This window comes from Aquarana catesbeiana, linkage group LG04 (genome assembly GCF_042186555.1).
Source record: "Aquarana catesbeiana isolate 2022-GZ linkage group LG04, ASM4218655v1, whole genome shotgun sequence".
Lineage (NCBI taxonomy): Eukaryota > Metazoa > Chordata > Amphibia > Anura > Ranidae > Aquarana > Aquarana catesbeiana.
In genome coordinates, this window is record NC_133327.1 from 646,767,755 (window position 1) to 646,776,744 (window position 8,990).

Here is an 8,990-nt window from a genome sequence, read left to right on the forward strand (position 1 = left end):
CCTCCTATCTCAGTCTTTTTACAACAAACCCCTTAACTACTTAAAATGTTACAAATGGAGTATTTTTCTAATTGCATCAAACTGAAGACCCTCCTTCATGGACATTTCACCACAGCAACTCATTTACACATTCAGTATAAAGTGGATACCGCAGCACAGTCTTACGCCGCGTACACACGGTCAGATTTTCCAACAACAAATGTTCGATGGGAGCTTGTTGTCGGAACTTCCGACCATGTGTAGAATCCATCGGACATTTTCCATTGGAATTTCCGACAAACAAAATTTGAGATCTGGATCTTAAATTTTCCGACAACAAAATCTCAATAAAAATGTTTAAAATTTTTTTTTTAGTGTTTTTTTTTTTTTTTTATCCAGATCTCCTATTTTTTTTTTTTTTTTTAGTGATCTCCATAATTTTTTCTTTCATTTTGTGTCAAGTTACAACAACACTATTATTATCTTGTATTTTTTAACATCAAAGAGGTTGGTGTTGGTGTCCCTTGTTAATTTGACATTGTATTTTTGAAATGTACCTGCCTACTCACAAACAAACTGTCCTTTTTAAAGTAAAACACATAGGCAAGTATTTGTGAAAAAGAAATAGCCATTTATTGTGGGTCATAACAAAATAAAGAGGAAGGCAACGCTGGAGAAACTGGTGAAATTTGCGAAGCCTTTGTACCCCAGAGCAGACATCAGTTATTTTACAGTCAAAATTGGTGGCCAGAGGAGTCCTTATAATAGTGAGCATAATCTGGTCCAAGACTACAAGAGATCAGGAACAGCAGCAGATGACATATCTGTCCCCAGGCTGTGGTCTTACAATAGCCTGCGTCTTTGGTCAGGCCAGACTGAACCCAGGCCATCACTTTCTTGTCTTCCTTCCATGCTTGCTTCCAGGCTGTGGCTCTGGTGTTGTAGTTGTGGCAGGTGGTGGAGGAGGAGGACCATGGTTGAACTCACAAACGTGGCTTTGGCTTGTGAGTTCGCCCCTCGACCCCTTATTTAGGGCTTGTAACATAACTTCCTCACATAAGAGGCATTGGCCCTCCTCCATTTCCTGCATTTTGCAAGCTACCATGTAGGCATCCGAAATAGGCCAAGTGCTGCCTCCTCCAGGTTACTCCTTTTCCTGGGACTCTTTTTTGGAAGGTGGAAGGGAGGGACCTGGTATTCGGGCAGGCTACTGGGCCGAGCCACCTCCTGGCTGCCACTTTCCACAGCCTGGCTGAGGCTTTCCTGTGTATGAAAAAGGGACATAGTTTTATTTTTGGTTCATCAATCACACACAATTTTAAGCTCATGACTGATGCAATTGAATGTTAATAAATAGAAAAGACTATCATTCTGACCCCATCATTTTTTATTCTTGTCCCAATCATTTGTGGCCACTAGTGTCTACAAACACTGTAGCTGCTGACTTTAAATAAGTAGACTTACCTGTCCTGGGTGCCCGCGATGTCGGCCGCCTGAGGCCGACCCGTCCCTCGGCTCTCAAGTCCCGGCACCGCCATCCTAAGTAAGGGAAACAGGCAGTGGAGCCTTGCGGCTTCACTGCCAGTTTCCTACTGCGCACGCACGATCGGTGCGGTGGACTGTGAATGGCCCCATGGTTTTCTGGGAACACACACAGTTTCCAGAAGGCAACAGGGCCGCTCAGCTAGGAGCAGAACACGCCGTGGAATAGGAAGAGGCAGATTAGGAAGACTGCCTAGCAACAAGGGTTCAGGTAAGTTTAACATTTTTTTTTTTTTCAAATGTTTTTTTTAATTTTTTTAGGATTTTTGGTGCAATTTTTTTTTCAGGATGGCCCTCCACTTTAACTAGAAATATGTTGAATAATGCTATACCTGGCTCAAGCTAGGCTCCTCCACTTCTTCCTGGCTGGAAGGCCCCGGTTGGACGTCGGAAGCCTCAGCTGAGGTGGAAGGAAGCCTTGAAGGAAGACTGGAGAGTGCTGGCCTGGGTTCAGTCTGGCCTGCCAGAAAATGCAGTCTGTCATAGTGCCACAGCCTGGGTACTTAAATGTCATCTGCTGCAGCTCCTGATCTCTGGGAATCCTGAACCTTCTTGCGCTCCCTATTATAAGTGCTCCTCATGCCACCAATTAGGGCCTTCAAATAGGGAATGTCTGCCGTGGGGATCACCGGCTTTACAAATTCCAGCAATTGATCCAGCACTGCCTTCCTCTTTTTTTTATTGTTATAAAAGGGGTGGTTTACCTGCCACAGACAGGGCAGCTCCCTGTACATATCAATGAATATGGGGATAAAATCCTCATCATTGAATAGATCCATTTTCTCTGCAAGACACAACACAAGACAAACCCTAATGTCAGGCTAAACTCTCCTAATCTTGTCCCAATATAGGCCTCAATCTATAAGCAGTATAGGCCACTGATGAAAATTGTACCTTCGTTCTAACGATCGGCGCTTCCGATACTCCCTCCTCCGCTCACAGATCGTACGTACGATGCACACGTGTTACGCTTTATATACACTGCGCATGCGTGGAACTCCGCCCGCCCCTGACCTTCTATCTAGTATATTCCCCGCCCCTTCTCTTTCAGCGCAGTGGGAGAGCACATGGCAGAGAAAGAGTAAGTGCATGCAGAGGAGAGCAGCAATGACGAAAGCCCGGGGCCACGAACGTCCCGATCCCGGAGGAGATTTAAGACCTCATATACGTCATTTGTCGAGATGGTGGAGACACCAGGGACCCCCAACCTCCCAAAGAAGGTGAAATACCAACACGACAACCAGAGGATGTGGAGGAAGGAGAGGTTTATGAAGTGGGCGAAATAGTGACCACAACAGGTGAGGGTCAGAGACCACAGCTTCAGGTAATAGATGTATGCCTGCATATTTATAATACATGCTCTGTTCTTCCAATTGTTGATATTTTTAACATTTTTGAATCTTTTTTGAAGTATATTGAAAGCCAAATTTTGAAGATACACGCATTGGGGGTTATTTACTAAAGGAAAATCCACTTTGCACTGAAAGTGCACTTGGAAGTAAAGTCGCTGTAGATCCGAGGGGAACATGCAAGGAAAATAAAAAAAACACATTTTAGCTTGCACATGATTGGATGATAAAATCAACAGAGCTTCCACTCATTTCAGATCTACCCCTTAGATTTAGAGTGACTGCACCTCCAAGTGCACTTTCAGTGCACTTTCAAGGGTACTTGCAGTGCAAAGTGGATCTGCCTTTCATAAATAACCCTCATTATATCAACATGTGCTATCTGCCATCACGGGATATCAATGTACGCTTTTTATAGGTGCAACCCCTTCCTCGCAACTCAAGTAGCTGAGAGGAAGGGGTTGCACCCCCAAAACACGTCCCTTGATCCCCCATGATGGGAACTAGCACATGTTGACATTAGGCTTTAGGCATTAGGATCAGGAGGGAAATCCCCATTTTGACTCTCAATTTGTGTGCATCTTCAAAATTTGGCTTTTACAGGGGTGACATCACCCCATCTGATGAAGGCGATATCAACAGTTTGGACATACTAATGTCTGATATTGCCTTCAAATTATCAAAGTTGAACTTTGTAAGTTCCTGAGTTGTGTACTGTTTTATGGTTTTAAACATGCCTGTTTACCACTAAAAAGGCTATTTTGTAATGTCAAACGCCAAAATGTTATTTTAAAAATATGTTGGTTTGTTCAAAAACCCTTTTATAACGCACATGTGAATGTGCACAGAGTAAAATTTTTTCTAATCAACAATGTGTGGCTTCTTCTTTCAATGCTAAATAGCATGTTTTGGTGTTTACAGTGACAATGGGGGTTATTTACTAAGGCAAATCCACTTTGCACTACAAGTGCACTTTCAGTGCAGTTTCAAGTGCACTTTTGCAGTGCACTTGTGGTGCAAAGTGGATTTGCCTTAGTAAATAACTCCCACAGTGCTTTAAAATTTGTCACAATCAGGCCATTTTTCGTTACTCACAAAAATTAATTAATGGCAGTGAAAATGATGAATATTTTTATCATGAATGCATTACATACATTAACAACAAAAACAAGGTGTGTGTGTAGCAGACACACAACATAATAGTTTGTTGAAGAAGAGATTGTCACCTCATGTATCGAATAAATTACGTTTGCACTGTTAAAGAAATGGCCAAAAAGAAAAGCCCATTGGATAACCTAGGAGACAGCTAAAAGAAACACAAGCAGTAAATCAAAGGAAATCTTATTTCAGTTTAACTTTAAAATTTATTTTTAAAATGTTTATGAAAGATTTTCTGGCATATCAATGGCCCCCCTACACGCAAAGTACTCCATATATTTGATATAATTACATACTGTACAAATTGAAGCACTTTTTTACATTCTGCCAATAACCCATCAAGATAATAGGAGAACAAAACTTTAAACAGTACCATTTGAAAGTATTCTGGCAGGCCCTTTCACTACATGCTTTGGGGAATTCATACAGAAATCTGACCACAAAAGAGGTAGGTATAGTGTGTATGGGTTTGGCAAAGTCAGCAGATAGAGGATTGGTATCGGTTGACTTAGTGGTTGGGAGGGAGGGTTCAACATGATTTTGGGACCCCAAAAAAAAGCCTCTGGGACCCCAAAAAAAAAGCCACTCAGCATGAATTTAAGGATACAAATAACATTTGGACACATTTTAGGGGGTTGCTGGGGAGGTTAGTGAAGGCAAATATGCATGAAGGACAAAAAGGAAGTTTAAAACTTCAAGCATGCATGAGGACAAAGGGGACATTCACAGCATATTACAATCATGGTAATTGGGGAATTATGAAAGAAATACAATACATTAGCAAACATTAAATACATATAATGTGATGTTAAAGGAAAAATCTTACCCTAATATAGTGCTTCTGCAGGACCTGAATGATGGCAGAACAGGTCCCTGGAATAATGATCCCCAGAACCTGGGGGGAGATGCCTGTTGAGAACTTGATGTCCTGCAGACTTATTTATTATTTCAGGTACTTATATAGCGCCGTCAATTTACGCAGCGCTTTACATATACATTGTACATTCACATAAGTCCCTACCCTCAAGGAGCTTACAATCTAAGGTCCCTAACTCACATTCATACATACTAGGGACAATTCAAACAGAATCCAATTAACCTACCAGCATGTCTTTGGAGTGTGGGAGGAAACTGGAGTACCCGGAGGAAACCCACGCAGGCATAGGGAGAACATGCAAACCCCAGGCAGGTAGTGTTGTGGTTGGGATTCAAACCAGCGACCCTTCTTACTGCTAGGTGAGAGTGCTACCCACTACACCACTGTGCCACCCTAGACTAATGGCTTGCCACATGCAGGTGTCCTGCTTTGTAATATAAGGGGACAGCAAAGCCAACAAACGGTGAAAAATGGGGTCCATCATCCGGAGATGATTCCAGAAATCATCAGGATTATTCTAACGGATCTCCCGGAACAAAGGCATATGAGAGAATTTTGATCACGCTGGAGTAACCAATTCTTGGTCCATGAACTCCTCCCCGCCCTGTTCATGGACTGGGCTTGGGTCAAAGTAAGAACCCCAACACCAAGCCCCCGCACAGCACGAACTCTACGATGAGTACATACCCGCAACATGGCTCCAAAGTGGTTGGCTGGTCAGAATGAAATAACAGAATGCACTGAAAATCAGAAAGGCCTGAGAAGAGCGAGCTGAAAATCAGAAACGAGCGGACAACAACGCACTGAAGATCAAATACGTACTATAATAATATGCACTGAAAAAAAAATGCGAACTGACTACACGCACTGAAAACAAGATACGAACCCACAAGCACAAACTGAAGAGCAGTAACGATCTGAAAAGCACGAGGCTGAAAAGAGCGAATCATCTCTCACCAACTTCTACTAACACAAGATTAGCAGAAGGAGCCCAAAGGGTGGTGCACTGGCTATTGAACTTCCCTTTTATAGTGGCGTTGTACGTGTTGTACGTCACCACGTTCTTGACGTTTGGAACTTCCCACAAGATTTGTGTGACCGTGTGTGTGCAAGACAAGTTTGAGACAATATCCGTCGGAAAAAAAACATGGATTTTTTTTGTTGGAATGTGCGATCGTGTGAACGCGGCATTACTCTTAAAACTACATGTAATGTCATTTATCAATCTTCAGACCTTGAAACTAACCATTTCTACGGTGCTGGTAATTCTATGCTTGATACATGTAGTATTTAGGTTAGGTTCACATCTATGTGGATGGTGCTGCTGCGGGACCCGCACAAATAACAGCAACTGCAACCACCCACACAGAGAAATGCGGGACTCGTAGGCAGGTGGCAATAATCCTAATGGCACGTCGCCAGCACTGGAAATGGCACCTGTACTGGGAACCTCAGTTCCCATGTGGGCTGTGATTTTAAAAAAAAGTGCAGGGACCTATTTCCTGCGTGTCACTGGGCACAGCACCCCATTCAAATGAATAGGCTCTCGTGCTCGCGCAAACAGCAGCGCGCACAGATTGTGAAACTAGCCTAAGGCCTAACCTCAGATGCATTTTCTTTAAATAAAGAATGTAAAAAAAGTTTACTTGTTGAGTAATGTTAAAACAATGAGAATTGTTTTAATACAAATGATGGATTCCCACAGAGAAAATACAATGAAAAAATTATGTTCATGAATTGTGTGAAGATACTGCTTCCAGGAACCAGAAGGTTTAAGAAATGTTTTCCTCCTTAATAAATCTGTTGAATTGTAGACTAAAGATTCCCACATTAAAACTTTATTCCATTCTATAAAAAATATTAACAGTTTGCTCCAGCATATACAGAAAATTGAATATTTTTTTTTTACTATATTACTGTAAGAGACTTTTTTGCACAGCATCCCTTTTCAATCTCTCTGTATAGAAATGTCTCCTGATCAATGTGAAAATACATTTACTGGAACTCGCATAAGAAACCCAATACTATGAGCCTCAAGGGAAGATTAGGAATTTGTTTCTTGTTGGCAGCGTGCCACCATCGTAAACGTACAATATTCCAAGCAAATGTATGGGAGAACGGAAGCGGAAGCCCATTATTAAATAAGTTTTGTTTGGATAAACGTTCCTCGCTGAATAGGGAAATAACATTTTATTGGTTTTCAATGGTAGAGTTTTGGATAAATGTATTTGGTTCAGGGGACTATGCTAGAAAAAAAAAATAGAGGGTTCAAAATTCCAATGTTTATACTGTACTTGTTTATCTGAATGATCTTGCAGATCAAATTGCTTTTGGGTTCAATCACTTGAGATATTAATTGCCCTAAAGGTTAAAAGAGGTTAAGGTTAAAACTGCCCCAAATAGTTAAAGATATATTCCATTCTATTGCAAAAATAAAGCCTTCTGTTATGCAATTGAATGTTGCCATAGTGCACCTGACTGCTCATTGCTGATAGCTTGTTTTTTTAAGAACCACAATTCCTCAAGTCCTCAACAAAAAAAATAGTGGGTTGGAGTATTCCTGATCTTCTGCCCACTATCCTATTGGTCCACTCTTACTACTGTCTGCACTTTCTTCTTACTCTTCCTGGCACTTGTCAAAACTTTGCTTGGCCCCCTTCACTACCTCTGCAACCAGTCTGAAGGTCAGGAGATCTCTTCTGTGTGACTTTTAAACCTGTCCTGCAGCCATGCTGTTAAGGAAACCAAGTCTGTAGAAGGACCGAGTTTAAAAAGCTAGCCAGTAGTGTGAAAACCAAAGCTAAACTCATCTCTCTAAAAGAGTGGTCTTCAAGTTGCAGCCTGGGGGGGGGGGATGTGGCCCTTTGCTTGCTTTTATCTGGCACTATATTCACTGACACCAACAATGGGAAACAATGACATCAATGATGGGGCACAATTTCTCTCAATGACACCAATGATGGGGCACAATTCCTCTCAATGACACCAACAATGGGGCACATTGACATCAACAATGAGGCACAATTCCTCCTAATGACACTAACGATGGGGCACAATTTCTACCAATGACACCAATGATGGGACACAATTCCTCCCATGACACCAAAGATAGGGCATTGTTTACTCCCTCTGATGCTGGGATATTTTCTACTCTCGATGTTTCTACTCACAACAGTCCTGCCCCCCCCCCAAAGTCTGAAAGACGGTAAACCTGCCCTTTGTTTAGAAAGCTTGGAGACCCCTGCTCTAGAATAAAAAATGTCTCCTACACAGAAAAAAATAAATCAGGGCCCAGTCTGTCACATGATCCTGATTTTAGGTAGGTCATTTACTTTTTAAAATGTAAACCTAATTGTATTTTCAAATGTAAATGAATAGGGAGGGGGGTTAAAGCATAGGGGGGGCCCAAATGAATGGGGAGGGGGTTAAAGCATAGGGGGGACCCAGGAGTGCAAGAATGAGCTTTCGTTAAAAGAATGACTGAAGTTTAATTCAGTCTTCCTTCCCCTTTTTTAATGGTCATTACATGAGAATTAGCTCTTGCTTTCTACTGACTACAATGCATAATGATACAAACTAGACCTCTAACATGTTGTGTTTTTCAAACAGGGGAAAAAACATGATATTAATATTCATACTTACAGTCATTGTGCTGCAGTTTTCTTCCTGTGCTTAGAAAGAAAAAAATATTCAACTCAGATGAAAGACTGAATCAAGCACTGTGCAGACATTTTTGGCATAGTAAAATTGGCACGGTAGTTGTGGCACCAGCTCATGTATCACACCCAAAAAACTAACCCATACAAGTCAAAACATATATTCTTCAAATCTAAAAATCTTATACTAAATAATTAAGCTATAATTAACATCCACATAACCTTTAACCCTAAACCTCATATTAACTCTTAAAGACCAACTCCAGGAAAAATTAAATAATCCACCCTTGGCATGGGATCCCTCCATACTGCAAAGGTTAAATACTCGTTTAGTCTAGGGGCAGAGTAAGCAGTAAATACTTAACTTTAGAGAATAAGGATATTTAACCTTAACCTTAATCCTTAAATGTAATCCTTAAGTGTTTGTAA

General features: G+C 41.3%; 1 long non-coding RNA gene across 1 annotated transcript; it reads right to left on the reverse strand.

Annotated features, from left to right (window-relative positions):
- Positions 1-589: 589 nt before the first annotated feature.
- Positions 590-8,628, reverse strand: LOC141141610 (uncharacterized). Its single transcript, XR_012244160.1, has 2 exons — positions 8,548-8,628; positions 590-1,242 (listed from the first exon to the last, which is right to left on the reverse strand). It is a non-coding gene; the product is annotated as an uncharacterized lncRNA (long non-coding RNA).
- Positions 8,629-8,990: the final 362 nt, after the last annotated feature.